At 43.6% G+C, this 20382-nt stretch overlaps 1 protein-coding gene and 1 non-coding gene across 2 annotated transcripts in view; both read left to right on the top strand.

Moving 5' to 3' along the window:
* Positions 1-20382, top strand: part of STXBP1 (syntaxin binding protein 1) — a 70561-nt gene that overhangs the window by 14199 nt on the left and 35980 nt on the right. The window lies entirely within an intron of this gene.
* Positions 20297-20368, top strand: TRNAQ-UUG (transfer RNA glutamine (anticodon UUG)). Its single transcript has one exon. It is a non-coding gene; the product is annotated as a tRNA-Gln (tRNA).

The following is a 20382-nucleotide window of genomic DNA, read 5'->3' as shown; positions in this document are numbered from 1 at the left end:
CGAGAGTTTTCTGGTTTGCTTTCCCTTATATAATCTTGGGGAAAGGGGTCACCTTGAACTTTACTGTTTTGACTGCATCATGGGGTGTCCTCTGTCTCTTTCTCCTACTTACCGTTTAAGGAATTTGAAACTCTAGTTAGAGTAATAGCTTTTTCGAGCTTTCGCTGAGACTGAAAGATCTGGTCGGTTTCTCATAGAGAGGTAATACTCATTCTTCCTCTGCCCCGCAATCCCTTATTAAGAGAAATTTCCAACATACTGGAAAGTTGAAAGAATAGGGTAATGATTACCCACCTATCTTCTACCTAGATTTCACAATGGTTAACCTCTTGCCATCTTTGTTTTTATCTCTCTACACAAATGCTTTTTATTAAAGGTTAGGGTTACAAGTTAGACATTGCAGAAGAAAAAATTAGTGAACTTGAAGTCAAAGCAATAGAAACTATTCAAAGTGAAACATAGGAAAAAGATTGGGGGAATAAAAACAAGAGAGTATCAGCAAGATGTGAGACAACGTCAAGGAGCCTAATATATATAAAGGTGAAAAGAATGGGGGGGTCAGAAACAATATTTGAAAAAATATTAGCGGAACATTTTCCAAATTTGATGAAAACGATAAACTCTTAGATCGAAGACTTCCAATGAAACCCAAGCATAAGCAACGTGAAGAAATCTACACCAAGGCACATCATAACCAAAACTGCTTAAAAGCAGTGATAAAAAGCAAAATGCTTAATGAGCCAGAGAGCAAGGACACATTATGTACAGAACAGAGATAAAGATGGCAGCACATTTCTTGTCAGAAACAATGTAAGCTCAAAGGCAGCAGAGCACTGTCTTTAAAGGACTGAAAGATACAAAATATTAGCATAGAATTTTATACCCAGAGAATATATCCCTCAGCAACAAAGCAAGATAAACACTTTCAAAAAAGTTGAAAGAATTCATCACCAGCAGATCTGTACTACATGAAATGAGGCCACAGGGAAACCTGGTTCTATGCAACAGAATAATGAGCCCTGGACGTGGTAAACATGTGGTAAAAATAAAGCCACGTTCCTGCAGAGACTGGCAGTCTTCCTCTAGTGCATCCCCAGTACCCTGGACTTCCATTCACCATCCTCCTGGGATTTTTCTCACCTCTCTTCCTTTGAATTGTCCTGTCTCTTGTATTTTGTGTCTTCCTTTCTTGGTTTACTCTCTCCTGTTTTGGTGGAGCTCATCTCCCAGGAGCTTCCGAGAAAAGGGAGGTAATTTTATTGAGACCTTGCATGTCTGAAAATACCTATTTTACCCTCATATTTCATTGACGGTTTGGAGGAGTGTAGAATTCTACATTGGAAATTGTTTGCGTTTAGAATTTTGAAGACATGGCTCTACTGTCATCTTAATTTCCAGTGTTGCCTTTGAGAAGTTTTTGAAGCCATTGGTTTCCTGATCTTTTGTACATATCCCATGTCGTCCCCTCTGAAACTTTCACTCTGTCCCCAGTGTTCTGTACTTTCATGGTAATTTGCCTTGGTATTTGTCTGTTCTTATCCATTGTGCAAGACCAGGTTCAGGAAACTTTTTGTATAAAGGGCCCTGTGTTTAAATACTTCAGTTTTTGTGGTTCATATATGATCTCTGCCACTTCTTCTTTTTTCCCACCCCTTTAAAAGTGTAAAGGTCTGTACAGAAACAGGCGGCAGGCTTAATTTAGCCCATGGGCCACAGTTTGCTGGATATTCACTGGGCCCCTTCAGTTTAGCAACTTATGCTGTTTACTTCTGGGAAAATTTCTTAAATAATTTCACAATGATTTCTTCTCCTCAATTTTCTCTTGGTGGAATTCCTCCTATTCAGATGTTGAACCTCTTGGACTGGTCCTCTGATTTTCTTATCTTTTCTCTTCAGTTATTTCTCTCTTTGGCTGTTTGCTGTGTTTTCCAGGAGATTTCCTCAGCTTTATCTTCCAACCCTTCTATTTAATTTAATTTTATACATTTTTTGTTTCTTTTTTCAACCAACATTTCCAAAATGATAAATCTTTCTCCTGCTCCTTTGGTGAATGAATGACCTGTCAACCCAGAAGTCTGTCCTGTTGCCTCCCTCTTTTTCACCCTTGAATTTTTTTAAATTTATTTTTTGTTGAGGTAACATTGGTTTATAGCATTATATAAGTTTCATGTGTACAACACTATGTTTCTGCCTCTGTGTACCCCACAGCGTGCTCACCACCAAAAATTGAGTTTTGGGACTTTCCTGGTGGCATAGGGGTTAAGAATCCGCCTGCCAATGCAGGGGACATGGGTTCCATCCCTGGTCCGGGAAGATCCCACGTGCCATGGAGCAACTAAGCCTGTGTGCCACAACTACTAAGCCTGTGCTCTAGAGCCCGTGAGCCACAAGTACTGAGCCCATGTGCCACAACTGTTGAAGCCTGCGCACCTAGAGCCTGTACTCCACAACAAGGGAAGCCACCGCAATGAGAAGCCCACGCACCGCAATGAAGAGTACCTCCCGATCGCCACACTAGAGATAGCCCTCCCGCAGTAGTGAAGACTCAATGCGGCCAAAAATTAAAAAAAAAAATTTAGAGTCCATCTGTTACCCTACAGTTGATCCTCTTTGCCCATTTTGCCCTCCTCCCTCCCACCCCTTCCCCTCTGCTAACCACTACTCTGTTCTCTGTATCTACATGTCTGTTTTTGTTTGGTTTGGTTTGTTCATTTATTTTGTTTGTTTCTTATATTCCTCCTATGAGTGAAGTCATACAGTATTTGTCTTTTTCCATCTAACTTAGTTTACTTAGCATAATAACCTCAAGGTCCATCCATGTTGTCACAAATGGCAAGATTTCATCTTTTGTTATGGTTGAATAGTATTCCATTGTATATATATACCACATCTTCCTTTTCTGTTTGTTTTTGAATTTTATTTATTTATTTTTTGGCTGCGTCGGGTCTTCATTGCTGCACGCAGGCTTTCTCTAGTTGCGGCGAGCAGGGGCTACTCTTTGTTGCGGTGTGTGGGCTTCTCATTGTGGTAGCTTCTCTTGTTGTAGAACACAGGCTCTAGGCATGCAGGCTTCAGTAGTTGCAGCACGCGGGCCCAGTAGTCGCGGCACGCGGGCCCTAGAGCGTGCAGCCTTCAGTAGTTGCAGTGCGTGGGCTCAGTAGTTGTGGCACATGGGCTCAGTAGCTGTGGCACATGGGCTCAGTAGTTGTGGCACACAGGCTTAGCTGCTCCATGGCATGTGGGATCTTCCCAGACCAGGGATTGAACCTGTGTCCCCTGCATTGGCAGGTAGATTCTTAATTTTATTTTTTTTAATTAGTTTTTATTGGAGTATAGTTGATTAATCACATCTTCTTTATACATTCATCTGTTAATAGAGTAGACACTTACGTTGTTTCCATATCTTGGCTATTGTAAATAATGCTGTTATTGAACTTGGGGGTGCATATATCTTTTCGAATTAGCATTTTTGTATCCTTTGGTTAAATACCCAGAAGTGGAATAGCTAGATCATATAATACAAACATGGACACCAGGGGGGGAAAGTGGCGGGGGGGGGGGTGCTGGCGTGATGAATTGGGAGACTGGGATTGACATATATACACTAATATGTATAAAACGGATAACTAATAAGGACCTGCTATATAAATAAATAAATAAAATAAAATTCAAAAATTCAAAAAAACCAAAAGGAATTCTAGGTGAGAGGAAAGAAACAAGCAGAAGTAAGAGGTCATTAGTGGAGATTGACTTTAAAATGAATGGGGCTTGGGTTAATGAGTTTTTATTGCATTGGTTTGATGCTAACATAGAATGTATATTAAGGGAAACATGAGCCATGAATGGATATGACTTATGCAAATTTAAAAAACCATCATTTCACTATTATAGAGCTTTTAAATGTCAAAAGAAAAAAAGAAATTGGAGGAGAGGCGATTCTTATAGTGTCAAAGAACTTGAAAAAAAAGTTAAGGTTTATATTTAACTGAAAAATATAAATATATCAAAATATTCCATAGAAGAGAATTCAATGTTACTTAGCAGTAGACTCCCAAGAATAAATACTTTTGAAATATTCAAAAAAAAATACCCAGAAGTGGAATAGCTGGATCATATAATAGTTGTATTCTTAATATTAAATATGAATTTATAAACTAATTAAATATTAAATTAACATCTAATGTTAAAAATATTTTGAGGATTCTCCACACTGCTTTCCATAGTGCCTACACTGATTTACACTCCCATCACATTTGTATTAGGGTTTCCTATTCTCCACATCCTTGCCAGCACTTGTTATTTCTTGCCTTACCCTCCTATTTAATTCAAAATTTCTGCTGTCATGTTCTTTAAAATTTTATAATAGCTCTCTATTCTTGTTTCATGCATGTGGTATCTTATTTTATGTCTCTGTCTTTAAAAAACCAAAACAAAACTCTGTATAGTCTGTTTCCTCCATGCTTTTTTGTTGTTGCTTCATTTGTTTTGGTCTCTATTTTCTGTATAGGAACTTTCTCAGATGTATAGCAAACCCTGACTAGCTGCTGTGACTAAAAATGAGAGACGTAGACACGGCTTGGGAGCTCCAACCTTGTGGATGGGCCTGGTCTGGGTGGGCTGTTTGTTGGGGAATCCCCAAGGTCAGTATCTTTGGGTTTTTCTTCTTGGGCTCCATTCACCAAAGAAGTCTCTTTCTCCTTGGAGGTAAAGGTCTGGCTGCCAGAATTCTGGGGTCTGAGTGGAAGAAGAGGGCCAAGGGATGGAGGGTAGTTCTCAACAATCCATACATATAGCCATTTGTCCCTCTGTTTTCAAAGTGAGAGTCACAGTCCCGGACTGGACTCCTGTGCCCAGTCCAGGGGTCCTGTACACACTACGCTCTCTGAGGAGGAAACTTGTAGTGTTCTTCTGTGTTGGGAGAAGGACATTCACCCAGTGATGGGAAGTGGGAGAAGGGATCTAGATGTACCTGCTTCTTAAATTCCTTTCTACCAACATGCCTTATACCTTCTCCCACTCTTTTAAGTTCCAGAGGTACCTGGCACTGCCAGCTCCTGAAACTGTTGAGGATTCTACCATGTACACTTAATGGGTTTTCAGTGTTCCCTGCTGCTGGCTTAGGATTCCACTTCAGGTGGATTCAACTTTCCCAGGCCTGCTGAGTCAGTTACTACACATCAATTGTAGAAAATAAGACTCAGCATTTAAAACTAAGACTTTAGGGCTTCCCTGGTGGCGCAGTGGTTGAGAGTCCACCTGCCGATGCAGGGGATACGGGTTCGTGCCCCGGTCCAGGAAGATCCCACATGCCGTGGAGCGGCTGGGCCCATGAGCCATGGCCGCTGAGCCTGCGCGTCTGGAGCCTGTGCTCCACAACGGGAGAGGCCACAACAGTGAGAGGCCCGCGTACCGCAAATTAAAAGAAAAAAAAAAAAAAACTAAGACTTTATCTTTTGTAAGAACTGCATTCCAAGAAGACGGGGGTGCAGGGGAGTGGCCACCAGCCAAAGGCTGGGGACCACCACACCCTAGTTTGCCTAGTTTCTTACAGCAAAACAGCAGGCTTTTTGGGCCACTTTTTTCTTGCTTGCTTGCTGAAAGGAGAATGGAAACAGTCTGCTAGAGCCCTAGGGCTCATTGTCTTGGCAGCAAACAAAAGCCTGATGAGACAGAGGCAGGTTAAAAAATATTTGGGACATCCCAAATCCAGGAATTTCATGCTGAATTAGCTCATTAGTTCACTCTGAAGCAGGAAATCAAGTGAAGCCCAAGGTCGTTGTTTCTGATCCTGGGTATCCCCTCCTAGATTCCAGTATGCACCCTCAGTGGGGTGGTCTTTGGCCCAGAACTTTTCGCTGTATTATACAGTTTGGAGAGATTTCACCGGTCAGCTCTCCCATACCCATCCCCTAGCGGAAGTCTGGGCAAAGGCCACTGTCCCAACACAGAACCAACTCATATTCTGAGGGCAATGTTCAAACAATGCCTAGGTAAATGAGGAGGGGACAATAGCCCACCTATGCATTTTGTTACAAATAGACGGCCAGAGAGAATTGCCTCCGGTCTGGTGATTAAAACAGGAAAAAAAAAACTCTGCACAGGAACTTTGTGAACATTTGATATGGAAAATGGAAAAATGACAGAAGCATGGCATAAAGGCTCAGGTAAAGGATTTATTCTAGAAGAAGACAGGGACAGGGAAAACAATTTAAAGCACTCTCAAACATAAAAATGATGAACCAAGAGTTCAAATGGGACGTAATGTGAAATAACAGAACGAAGTGGAAAGCGGGCTAGCCCAGCCAAGGCAACGGAAAACAAAAAATAATGGGATTGCAGAACTAATAAGCCAATTTGAAAACATAAAAAGCAAAATCTGTTCTCTAGAGTATGGAAGGCTGACTTGAGAAGATCACTCAGTCTGTATATTTGGTGAAAATTTGCACAAACTCAGCCATTTCTTCTGGATTTTCAATGTTTCTTCTCTTTGGGGCTCCACCCTCTTCCTGTGCTTGATCTGAGCCCAAATCCCAACAGGATATTTTCTTTTCCTGGCATCTTATTGTAACCAGTTCCCTGGATTTGGGAAGAGGTAGCAGCCCTCCTGAAATTAGACCTTTGTGTGTGTTGGGCCGTGTGGGTGTGGGGAGTACTTCCTGCCTTCCGGAAGCTTCCCTGAGGCTTTTGTCTTATGTCAGTTGGACACCTATTGAATGGCTGCATTGATGCTTCCAGAGGGGGATTGAGCTTGTGGCCTTGTCTTGCTGTGTGAGATTACACATTTTTAAATATCTGAGACCTGAAGACGTGTAGCAAGTTAAATCCTAGAGCAGAACAGATTGGGCTGGTCAGAATCTTGGACCTTGGAAGTACGGTAATTTCTACCACCGCTCCCGTGGACAAGTTACTTGATCTCTCTGAGATTCAGTTTCTTTGTAAAATGGACCAGATCAGGGTTTCTCAGCCTCAGCACTATTAACATCTTGGGCTGTATGAGCCTATAGGTTGTAGGATGTTTAGCAGCATGCCTAGCCTCTCCCTACTAGATACCCATAGCACCCTCCAATCATGAAGATCAAAAACGCCTCCAGGGCTTCCCTGGTGGCGCAGTGGTTGAGAGTCCGCCTGCCGATGCAGGGGACACGGGTTCGTGCCCCGGTCCAGGAGGATCCCGCATGCCGCGGAGCAGCTGGGCCCGTGAGCCATGGCTGCTGAGCCTGCGCGTCCAGAGCCTGTGCTCCGCAACGGGAGAGGCCACAACAGTGAGAGGCCCGCGTACCGCAAAAAAAATTAAAATAAACAATAAAAACAGAAACGCCTCCAGACATTGCTGATTGTTCCCGGCAGGGGTTGGGGGGTGGGCAAAATCACTCCCCTTTGAGAACCACTAGACTAGACCATGTTTTGTCTGCTCTGGGTTTCTGGAATTATATGAAACACTCTTTTCCCCTTTTTTCCAAAGTGTATTTTGCCTAACCCTTTAGTCCTTAGGGACACTCCCATTTAAGTCAAGAAATATGATTTGGAGCCATTCAATGCTACATGTACCAGTTTAAGATACTGGCCACATCTTGGGTTCCTGCCAGGATCTAGATAGATACCTAGTCTCCATTTCTGCAGTTCAAGGAGGAATTACTGCAGTCGTCATGGAGTCTATATAGGAAGAGGACAAGGTTTTTGCGGAGAAACAGGTACAAGCTGGCAGCTGAAAAGGAATATTAACAGATAAGGTCGGCTGCTGTTGGTAATGCATGAGGGCAGTGTGTTTTCTTTCTCTCGCTCTCCCTTTCCCTCTCCCTCTCTGTTTCTCAAATGTAAAATGCTTCCCAAATAACTGCATGCTTATCACTATCTTGTACAAAAATGGCCCTCATTCTAGACTCTATTCTTTAAAAAAAAAAGTCGTATTCAACAACACTTATGAGAAACGGTGCTTTCTGTCCTGGAAGATTAATTGCCACTTCACCTTTTTTTTTTGTCTTTGGTCTTTTTGTTTCAAAATATTAATATAACCAAATAGTATTTACTATTATAAGCTATTGATTTGAAAAAGAGATGAATTGTTTTGGATCCCATTTTTGATTGATTTTTCTATTTGTGTATATTTGGTAACTTCACAGTTCCTTTTATCCATGTTGTAGGCAATCTTAGGAAGAAGAAAATAGCTCTTTTGGAGCTGAGGGGAAGTGACTGTTGCATCTAAAATACAACCGGAAACTCCTATCTCTAACCTCTTTTTGTCCCCAGGTTGAGATTTTCTTTTTACTAATCAAAGTTCCAAGGTCCAGGAGGCTTTGTTTTAGAGAGCTTCTAGCTCCTTAACCTTTTGACTATAAATCTTGTGAAACAGGGAGAAAGGAAGATCGAAAATGAGGATTTCCCATGAAAGAGAAAGTGAATTGTCATTCCTGTAACACTGTCCAGCATCTTTATGGGTCTGAGGTTAAGTTTTGGTTTCTCAGATAGCAGGCATTTATCATCACATACTCCCCTCAGATGTTGGCAGCAGTCCACGTTTTGGACATTTGCGTCTTATGCAATGTCTGGGTGTGCTCACCAGGGCAATGCAACCAAGCCATCGTTCACCCATCTCCACGCATTCTAACGCTTGTGACCTCCTCCCTTCTCTCCCTTTCCGCCCCCCCCCAAAAAAAAGCAAACTTCATTGGAAACATTCTCAGATTAAGCAATTGTCATGCAGCAGTTTATAGGGAGTGGTACCCTGTTTTTGCCCCGTGCCTGACAATTTGAGGTCTCTATTTTGGTCTCTCTCACTTTTGTAAAATAAAGTTTAGATACAAAACTATATTAAGCTATAATTTTACATACATATTTTATAGCGGTAAGCCAGAGTACCTGTCTTCAGATGAAGACGCTATGGAACAGTTCCATACTAAGCAAAACTGCATTTGTTATTTGAGTTACAAGTTTTCATATAAAATTCTCTGATGACTTTTTAAAAACAGCTTCCTTGAGATACAATTCACACATTATACCATTCAGTGATTTAAAGTGTACAATTCAGTGGCTTTTAGTACATTCACAGAATTGTGTATCCATCATCACAGTCCATTTTTGAACACTTTCATTACCCCAGAAAGAAACTCCATACTCCTTAGACATCACTCCCAACTCCCCCATACCCCAGCTTAGGCAACTACTAATCCCCCCCCTTTTAAAAATTTATTTATTTATTTATTTATGTTTAGTTGCACCAGGTCTTAGTTGCGGCAGGTGGGCTCCTTAGTTGTGGCTTGCCAGCTCCTTAGTTGTGGCATGTGAACTCTTTTTTTTTTTAATATTTATTTATTTATTTGGTTGTACTGGGTCTAAGTTGTAGCAGGTGGGCTCATTGGGGCCAGGGATCGAACCCGGGCCCCCTGCATTGGGAGCACTGAGTCTTATCCACTGCACCATCAGGGAAGTCCCCTAATCTAATCTACTTTCTTTTTATTTATTTACTTATTTACTTATTGGCTGCATTGAGTCTTCGCTGCTGCGCGTGGGCTTTCCCTAGTTGCGGCAAGCGGGGGCTACTCTTCGTTGCAGTGCGCGGGCTTCTCATTGCGGTGGCTTCTCTGGGCTCTAGGCACGTGGGCTTCGGTAGTTGTGGTGCACGGGCTCAGTAGTTGCGGCTCACGGGCTCTAGAGCACAGGCTCAGGAGTTGTGGTGCACAGGCTTAGTTGCTCTACAGCACGTGGGATCTTCCCAGACCAGGGATCGAACCCATGTCCCATGCCTTGGGAGTGGAGTTTTATCCACTGCACCACCAGGGAAGTCCCCTAACCTACTTTCTACCTCTATAGATTTGCATATTCTGGACATTTCATGTAATTGGAATCGCACAATCTGTGGTCCTTGGTGACTGGCTTCTTTGACAGCATTTTAAGGATTCATCCATGTTGTTACATGTCTCAGTACTTTGTTCCTTTTTATGGCTAATATTGCATTGTCTGAATATTCCACATTTATTTATTCATCAGGTTGATCGACATTTGGGTTGTTTCTACTTTTTGGCTATTATGAATAATGCTGCTATAAACATTCGTGTATAAGTTTTCATGTAGACCTGTGTTGTCATTTCTCTTGGGCTTATACCTAGCAGTGGAATTGCTGAATCATATGGTAGCTCTTCATTTAGCTGTTTGACTTTTATGCTTCAGGAGTAATGTCTGCTTTCCCAAACAGGACTGCAAGTTCTTGGAGATCAAGAAATTGATTTATATATATTTTTTAATGTCCTCCATAGACTTCATGTGGTTATGGGCATTTTATTGTGCAATTGCTAGACACTTCACTTCTCTGGGCCTCAGTTTTCTCCTTTGTAAGATGGGAGTGATTATAATATTAATCTCTGAGGGTTGCTGTGAGCTTTAAATGAGAAGATACATGGAAAATGTATAGGACAATGTATTCCATATAGTAAGTCTTGAATGAATGTGGGTACTTTTTCCTTATTGGGACTAAATTATTGATTGAGTTTTTTCTTTAATAAGAGCTTTTAAAAGTATTTAGGCTAAGGCTGTTGGTATCTCAGACACTGGTTAAAAATTAGTATATAGAGAAATGCTAGGATAGCAGAAACTTTGGATATGAACATGTGTATCTGTACCTTCACATAATAGCACACTCCTTGCTGAATTTGAATAAGCAGAGTTAAGGGGAAAACATTTCTAGATCCTTCTGGCTTGCGAACTTGGACTGGCCGGAATAGCCATAGTTTACCTGTCATGTTCCTCAAGAATAGAGAGAGCTCTCTCCCTAGCAATCCCTGTCAAAGAGTCTCGGAGACTTTTGAACTGGGGGTTCTGATGGGTGGGTGTCAGGAGAGTGGTGGCCCCAGGAGGGGGGTGTGGGAGGTTGAGGAGAGCTCCTGGGTGGGGTCACCTCTCTCAGCCTTGAACAGAACTGCCCGTTTCACTCCCAGCAAGCACTGCTTAGCTGTGCCACTCAGGGGGTTCATTCATCCTGCGGGCATTTGCTGAATCATTATTTTATGCCAGATGCCAGAGACGGGGCAGGAGGGTGGGTGCAGGGAGGCGGGGGGAGTCGTCATGTTTGCAGGTGAATGAATGAGGCTTAGTGTTCAAGGAACTGAATACAGTGGTGACTTGTGGAGTCCTCAGCCAGTTGTTGCTACCTTAAAGACCAGCCTGGGCCACTCTCTCCTCTTCTGAGCTTGCTGAGTCTCTCTGTTCCTAGGCTGTCCCATCCTTGATCCTGACTTGGGGACTTCGCACCTGCTCTTCCCATGCCTGGAGAACTCTCCCCCCAGATCTTCACTGGGTTGGTTCCTCCTCATCACCTCCTCAGAGGACCTTCTCCCATACCCCCGCCACATTCTAGTTCATTAACCTTTAAAATTTCCTCTGAGCACTTATCACACTCCAGAATGATCTTGTCTCCTGTGTGTATTGGCTGTCTCTCCCCTCCACATCAGGTGTAGGCACCTGAGGGCAGGAATCTTGTTTAGCTTTTCATTGTGGTCTTTCCAGTGCCTGAAATGATGTCTGGCACATAGCAGGTGTTCAATAAGTCATCATTGTTGAATGGAGAGAAACAAACGGGAGAACAGGAGACACATCACAAACTCCATGGAGGAGCAATAAGAAACCAATTAGAGGGCTTCCCTGGTGGTGCAGTGGTTGGGAGTCCGCCTGCCGATGCGGGGGACACGGGTTCGTGCCCCGGTCTGGGAGGATCCCACATGCCGCGGAGCGGCTGGGCCCGTGAGCCATGGCCGCTGGGCCTGCGCGTCCGGAGCCTGTGCTCCGCAACGGGAGAGGCCACAACAGTGAGAGGCCCGCGTACCACAAAAATACAAAAAAAAAAGAAACCAATTAGAAATCACTGGGTTCTCCCTTATTAGGAAGGTCAGATACCTTTAAAATAGATGCCTGTGGTGCTGGTGGGAGCCAACAGTGCTAAGTATTCTAAGACTGAACTAAGTGCTTTACACACATTAAATAGTTTAAATAATTTAATCCTCACAGTAACTCTGTGAGGCGTGTGTGGCCATCCGCATTTTATAGATGGGGAAACTGTGACACAGATTTAATAACTTGTCCAAAGTCACAGCTAGTAAGTGGAGGAGCAGGGATTTGAACCTTAACCATCTGGCTCCAAAACCCATCAGAGTTATTTTGCTTTACTTTGTCAAGGTGATCATTGCAATGTAACAAAGAAAAGCACACCCAGGTTCAAGTGCAGAGTCCAGTCTGTGCTGGTGTCTGAGAGACAGTATGTGTAGTGCGAAGAGCGTTTGGATGGGGATCCAGAGACCTATTTCTGCTCACTCTGGAGTGACCAGTTGGTGGCCTTGCCCACTCCAGATGGCTGTGTTTTCCAGGAGCATCTCAATCTGAAAATGGGGGACCTAGACTCTGGCCTTTGATGGTCTCTAAAGTTCTTTCCAATATAAGTGTTCTTAAGCACCAAAGAAGTAGAATCATTGAAAGTTATTTTACTTCCACAGGCGTCTGCCAAGGAGCCATGGGTTTATGTGTTCACAGTCTCACGCTTGCCTGTATGTGCATGGAAAAGGATCTGGAAGGCTGCCCCCTAAACCCTGAGGGGTTGTTTCCCCTCAAGAGTGGGGGTAAGGAGGGAAATTTCACTTTGTAACTATACAGCTCTCTATTGTTATTTATTTATTTATTTATTTGCGGTACGCGGGCCTCTCACTGCTGTGGCCTCTCCCGTTGCGGAGCACAGGCTCCGGACGCACAGGCTCAGCGGCCATGGCTCACGGGCGCAGCCGCTTCGCAGCATGTGGGATCTTCCCGGACCGGGGCACGAACCCGTGTCCCCTGCATCGGCTGGCGGACTCTCAACCACTGCGCCACCAGGGAAGCCCTCTATTGTTAATTTTTGAACAAGAATGTGCTACTTCTCTATTATTAAAAACATCATAAGGCAAAAAATTAAAGTGGTTTGTAATTAGTTGCCAGTAGTTTCTGTGTACATGGGTCTTTCTAAGGGAAGGATCTTGAGAGTACTGGGAAGGCTTGTTTTCAAATATTTGAACCATTTCCTCCTGTTTTGTGTAACCTTTACTTATTCCACCTAGGTAGATGCATTTGTTTATTAGCAAGGAGGATCTTCAGCACAGAGCAAGACATTCAAAGAGGCTAGGTTGCCGTCCTCAGATATCTGAATTGCCGTCAGGGGAAGAGGAACAGGCTTGCTGTTGCTTCAGAGCAGAATTACCAGCAGCGTGTAGAGTAGAATCGCCAGGGCATGGAGTCCCAGCCCGGTATGCACTGGGAAACAGTGGAGCTGCCTTCCTAGAGTCTGATTACTGTTGCCACGTGAAAGTCCTCTTGGTTTGTATGTGTTTATTTTGTATCTGCCACCTTACTAAAGGTTTTAATGTTTCTAATAGTTTTTCAGTTGATTCCCATGATTTCTGCAGGCAGATAACTCTGCATCCTTCTTACCAATATTATCCGTCGTTTTCTTTTCTGGTCTAAATGAATTCTCAGAATGATGTTAAGTAATAGCAACTTAAAAATACAGTCCTGTGTCTGTGTTGCAACATGAAATATCTTACTTTCTGGGGGCTCTGACTTGTGCTTCAGCATTAATGCATCTCTTCTTAGATAAACAGAGGTCACTCTCTGTCTCCTCAGAAGTGGTATAAGGGTTCTTCTGTTCAATTTTATATTTACATTTAAGATTTATATACATTGGCGCATTGGTGCCGTTATTCCAGAGTATTCACGTTTATTGTGGGTCAGAGAAGTTTAGAAGTTTTTGGTTAAATACCCGTAGAGTTTGATATCTAAATATTTTTGTGATTATTTTAAAACTGTATTTTAAATATGTATTTCTATTTAATAGGATTTTTACATTATATTAAAAATCTTGATTGGTGGAAGTGATGTGTTGTAATTTTCTTATTTCCTTGTCAGTATGAATAACATTTTTTTTTTTTTTTTTTTTTTTTTTGCGGTACGCGGGCCTCTCACTGTTGTGGCCTCTCCCGTTGCGGAGCACAGGCTCTGGACGCGCAGGCTCAGCAGCCATGGCTCACGGGCCCAGCTGCTCCGCGGCATGCGGGATCCTCCTGGACCGGGGCACGAACCCGTGTCCCCTACATCGGCAGGCGGACTCTCAACCACTGCGCCACCAGGGAAGCCCCTGAATAACGTATTTTTATAGTGACATCACAGTGGGTGCCTTTTATTTAGTGCCTCGTATGTGCCAGACACCTTACCAGGCATATTGTCTCGTTAACCTTCGCAACTGGTCACTAAAGTATTATAATTTTTATTTTGCAGATGAGAAAACTGGAGCCTAAAACGTTTTACACTTGCTCAAGGTCCACAGCTAACAAATGCCTGAACCTGGATTTTCCCTGGTCTATCTAACTTTAGTGCTTCCCTTGGCATTTTTTCTTAATCTTGAGGGTGGGAGTGACCTTTGCCTGAGTAACTAGCCTTATACCCTCACACAAATGGGGTTTATTTAAGAGGGTGCCTTTCAGAAGAACTGCCACTATTGAGCTGGAATAACTAGAAATTCCCTGTACTGTGAAAGGGAATTTCAGTCATAGAGGAGGGCAGCTGTGGCCTGAGTTTACACTCCCTTAAATCCCTCAGCAGAGCAGAGGCACTTCTCATGCTGGTGTCTGGGCAGTAGACTCCTGGTGCGTGTGTCAGGGCAGCATGGAGCTCTGGGACTACAGAGCACAGGATATTGGAATCCCCTGTGGTTTTGAGGACTTTGGTGATGCTCCCACTTCTCCCAAGCTTCCAGCCCATCTAGTATTAGTCATGCTATTTCAGATGTTTTGGTGTGCCATGGGCTTAGGTTCCCTGACATGTGTCACTGCCGAGGGCAGTCACGGGTGCCAGGGCGGTAAGAGTAGGGCTCCCTGGGGGGAGCAGGGAGTGGGGGAGGGGTTTGCAGCTATCCCTAGAGCCTGCGCTTTGGGACTTCAGTTGGTATACTGGGTGCATCTGAAGGTGTCCCAGATAATCTAGACCACCTGCTGTGTTTCTCAGGACTTGGGAGGGATTTGTTGAGTTTGGGAGTTACCCAGGATGTGGTTGAGAAGGAATCTGCTTTCTTGCCTTTTGGCCATGAGGGAAGCACAGTCCGCCAGGGCTATGGTCCTCACGATCATGGAGAAGCTGAAGCTGCCGCATATACACAGGCTAGGTGGTGGTGGAGTGGACATTTTGGCTATAGATATACACGGTTTGGAAAGCAGAAATAAGATCCTCTGGCTACACCAGCCTCAGAAGGCTTTATTGTTTCTCTCCACACAAAGAGGACGTACAAGGGAGTTGAAATGTGATTGTCAGGGCTTATTTGTGAGGAAGTAGCCCAACCTACTTGATTCTTAATGCTAAAATGGGCTCTAATCCTTGTTTCCTTTTCGGTATTGGATTAGAAAAATGTAGGGCAGGATTAGAATTGGCTGGCAACAATGCCCACAGCAAATACAGGCCCTGAGAATTTTGGAACAGGAATCACTAGGCAGGAAGGCTTGAACCTGCACCAGTCTTTAGGACTTGTGATCCTTGTTTTGATTTTCTGATTATATCTCTGTCTTCCCCTATCAAAAGGTGACTTGAATTTAAAGTCAGTGAATTTAAATTAATTGTGTGTAATGGCAAAAAAAAAAAAAAGGAACATGTTCATCCTCGGTAATACAAAAAAGACAGTGAAATATACCATTTTAATCCACTGTCATATTAGCAAACAAACCTCAAGGTATTATTTTATCAGTTAGTATGTTATTTTGGAGAGCCACTCAGAATACTGATGGGGGTGTAAATTGTGTTTTTGGAAAATAATTCAGCAGAATTTATCAAGAGCCCAGCATATTTATACTCTTTACCTATTCATTCCATACCCAGAAAGCTCTCCTAACAGAATAATTTGCGCAAAGAAAAGCCCTGGGCACAAAGATGTTCACTGACACTTTACTTTCAGAGCATTTTTCCTATTATAATACCTAATACATGGTCAGTGTAAAAAGCTTGGGAGGACATAGGAAGGCACAAATTGGCACTTAAAAGATTGATCATAATCTTACCACAGAAAAATAGCATTTTCATTAAAATTTTCTACTTTTTCCTATGCATATATCCTTTTTTTTTTTTTTTTTTTTTTTTGCGGTACGCGGGCCTCTCACTGTTGTGGCCTCTCCCGTTGTGGAGCACAGGCTCCAGACGCGCAGGCTCAGCGGCCATGGCTCATGGGCCCAGCCGCTCCACGGCATGTGGGATCTTCCCGGACCGGGGCACGAACCCGTGTCCCCTGCATCGGCAGACGGACTCTCAACCATTGCGCCACCAGGGAAGCCCCCCTTTTTTTTGTTTTTAGATTTAATTAATTAAGTTATTTTTGGCTGCGTTGGGTCTTCATTGCTGCGCGAGGGCTTTTCTCTAGTTGCGGCGAGCGGGGGCTACTCTTCGTTGCAGTGCATGGGCTTCTCATTGTGGTGGCTTGTTGCAGAGCACAGGCCCTAGGCGCATGGGCTTCAGTAGTTGTGGCACGCGAGCTCAGTTGTGGCTCACAGGCTCCAGAGCACAGGTTCAGTAGTTGTGGCGCACGGGCTTAGTTGCTCTGCAGCATGTGGGATCTTCCTGGACCAGGACTCGAACCCATGTCCCCTGCATTGGCGGGCAGATTCTTAACCACTGCACCACCAGGGAAGCCCTATTCTTTAAAAAATAGTTGTAACGTACCTTTTTCCCAGAGCCATGTATTTTGAATATTTTCTCTCTCTGTTTTATTCACCTGGGGAAACTCTAACCCTAGTTGAAACCAACTTTTCTTTCCTTTCTGGCGTACACCTGGACAATCAAACATTACTGGGGAAGAAAAAAGAAAATCACACAACTCAGCTGCCTGGTTTTACTTTAAATTTATGGTCATGGACCTCAAATTAGCCCTTAAAACTGTCGAGAAATGCTAAAACATCTCTGTAGGAAGTCCCCTTTTGGGACTTCCCTGGTGATCCCTCCGTTAAGACACTGTGCTTCCACTGCAGGGAAGCAGGTTCGATCCCTGTACATCAGGGAACTAAAAGGATATCCACTTTCCCAATCTTTGGGAAGACGTGTGATACTCTTTCTTCAAACCTTCCATATACAGCACCACCGTCCCTACTCTGAGCCAGTGACCTCGTTTCTAATGAGGAAGCCCCTCCCCTCTGCCACCACTCTTTCAGCCCACCATTGGTCCCCTGCCTCTCCCCACTGGGTGGACCTGGTGCCCTGCCTCCTATCCCAGGTCAGGGTCTCTTCCTGTGTCTCAGACCCCAGCCCCTTCCTCCTCCTCAGGGACCTCAGTCTTTGAATGATCTGTCCTCTCTCCTGCATCATCAATCTCCCCCTCTCTTTTGGTTTATCGCCAATACCATTTTTTTTAAATGCTGTAATTGGGAATCCCCCAGTGGTCCAGTGGTTAGGACTCTGTGCTCTCACTGCCAGGGCCCTGGGTTGTATCCAATTTCTCACATCTTAAAAAAAACAAAGGACTTCCCTGGTGGCACAGTGGTTAAGAATCTGCCAATGCAAGGGACACGGGTTCGAGCCCTGGTCTGGGAAGATCCCACATGCCTTGTAGCAACTAAGCCCGTGCACCACAACTACTGAGCCTGCGCTCTGGAGCCCACGAGCCACAACTACTGAGCTCGCGAGCCACAACTACTGAAACCTGCGTGCCTAGAGCCTGTGCTCTGCAACAAGAGAAGCCACCGCAATGAGAAGCCCACACACCGCAACGAAGAGTAGCCCCCGCTCGCCACAACTAGAGAAAGCCTGCACGCAGCAACGAAGACCCAACACAGCCAAAAATAAATAAATAAAAAATAATTTTAAAAAAAGAATTAGTATTAAGTAAAAATAACTGAAGGAAAGCTTTCATTTCAAAAAAAAGAAAAAAAGAAAAACCCTTCCTTGATTTCACATTCTCTGTCTACCCTGCCTAGCTTTCATACTTTTCTCTGCTACCTTATAGGAAAACCTCTTGAAAAAGTTGTCTAGATAGTCTGTCTTCCTCATCACCCATTTTAGACTGGCTTCATCCTTATTGTTTCACAAGAATGCTTGTCAATAAAGACCATGTTTCCAAACCACCTTACTGGTCCTACAAGCATTTGGGGTTTTCTCCAAACTTACCTCTATGTGGTAATAATGCCCAGATTTTAAACTGTAGCTAAAAGTCAGTCTTTCAAGCTCCAGCTACCCTCCCTGTATCTCCCCTTGGATGTCTCATAGCCATCTCAATCTTTAATCAAAAAAGGATGTTCTGTATTCTACAGATCAGTTCTTTCCTCCCTCTAAATCTTTTGTGTCTCTACATCCATTTCTTTGTTTAAGCCAAAAAGCTAGGAGTTACCTGTTTCCTTTCTTTACTTTCCCCCCACACCCAATTCAGCAGCTAGCCCTGTTGGCTATACGTCCAAATAGATATCAAATTCACCCTCTTCTCGCCATGTCCACTGCCACCAGCCGTGGATGGACCCTTGAGAAGCGTCCTGACTGTACTCCTGCTTCAGTTCTTGCCCCCCTCCAATCTCATCTCTACTGCACATCAGATGACGTCCCTACCCTCGGTGGCTTTCTGGTGCCCTTCAGATAAAATCATACTCCCGTCAAGGTCCCCTGTGATCTGGCCTCCAGCCTCAGCTTCTACCACCTTCAGTTCCAAGAAGCTGTCAAGCTCTTTTTCCTTTTTCCACCTCGAGCCTTTGTGCCTCCCTTTTTTTTTTTTGCCCACCACATGTGGGATCTTAGTTCCCCAACCAGGGATCGAACCTGCGCCCCCTGCAGTGGAAGCCTGGAGTCCTAACCACTGGACTGCTAGGGAAGTCCCTTTTTTTTTTTTTCCTGTTCTTTTGTTTGTTTTTTGGGTTTTTTTCGTCTTTTTTTTTCTGATCCCCTCTTAAAGGTAGCTCTCCACACTGGGTTTTTTCCTTTCTACCACGGCCCTTATTTATTTACCTTAGAGCATTTGTGAGAAGCCATGATTGCCCTTTTGTTTTGTCTGCTTCCGTCACTAGAGTGTAAGCTCCGAAGGAGCAGTGCCATGTCTGCTGTTGTTCATCCCTGGTGCTGGGTCCAGCGACTGGCAAACAGTGGTATTGAGTGAATGAGTGGGTATTTTCCACATCATTATTTCTGATGGGTACGTAGTATCCGTTGCACAAATGTAACCTAATTGACTTAACCACTGCCTTATTATTTGATATATTTGTTCCCAGTTTTTCACCACACTGAAACATGGGAAATAATCTAAATGGCTATTGGGAAAATTGTTGACTAAACCAGGGACTATTATGCAGGCATTTAAGATCCTAGGAAGCATTTTTATTAACATGGAGAAATGAGTTTTCTTACTGAAAAAAAGCATAATACGAAATTATATACACCACGTGATCTTAGCTATGTAAAAGTTCATGGGAAAAGCGAGTAGGAAATAAACTAAAATGTTAATTATGCATTTGGGGTTGGCAGGATTACAAGTGATTTTTCTTTTTGATTTTTTTCAAGTATACAAGTAATACATGGTATTTTCTTCTTTGTACTTTTCTGTGTTTTCCAAGTTTACTGCAATGAGTGTGTATTTTTTTATAATCAGGTAAGAAGCTCTTAAAAATTTTAGAACACTTTGATGACACATCAGATTATTGCAGATAGTCAGAAGTAGAGTCAGGAACCATCGTGCTCTGGAGGGTGACCTAAAATGCTGGAAGCACACTCGCTAATGACAGCTCTCAGCCTTGAGTCCTTCCAGGCCTGTGGATGATCTGGGTTTAGAAAGAGTAGCAGAGCGCTGTTTCCTGTGAATCCTCCATGGCCGGGTAGACTTGTGTGTGGTGTGACATTATAGAAACTGTGGCTTGCAAAAGTGTTGGTTTTGGGTGAGAGGATCCCACAGATGTGCTCAGGGTTGGAAAGATATCACAACTGCTCTTCACGTCTGTTTTTGGAGCTTGACGGGGCCTCATGTGCCCTGGGGTATTGTCATAGCATTTTATGCACTTATCTTAAGTCAGTGGTTCTCAAACCCCAGACCCTTTTGGGAATTCGAGGTCAAAACTGTCTTCATAGTAAGACTAAGATGTTATCTACCTTCTCACTCTTATTCTCTCACAAACGTACACTGGAGTTTTCCAGATGCTATATGATTCACAGCAGGTTATTTAAGAAGCAGAACCCAGCTGTCTTCTACGAAGCCAGACATTAAGGAGAGTTGCAAAGATATAAAACAATGCCAGTAGTCTCACTAAAATTGTTTTATTATGGAAAATATAAATAGCATTTTGGGAATTCCCTGGTGGTCCAGTGGTTAGGACTCAGCACTTTGACTGCCATGGCCCAGGTTCAATACCTGGTCAGGGAGCTGAGATCCCAAAA

This window comes from Delphinus delphis, chromosome 6 (genome assembly GCF_949987515.2).
Source record: "Delphinus delphis chromosome 6, mDelDel1.2, whole genome shotgun sequence".
Taxonomy (NCBI): domain Eukaryota; kingdom Metazoa; phylum Chordata; class Mammalia; order Artiodactyla; family Delphinidae; genus Delphinus; species Delphinus delphis.
Note: the sequence above shows the minus strand (reverse complement) of the source record. Positions and strands in the feature narration are given on the sequence as shown.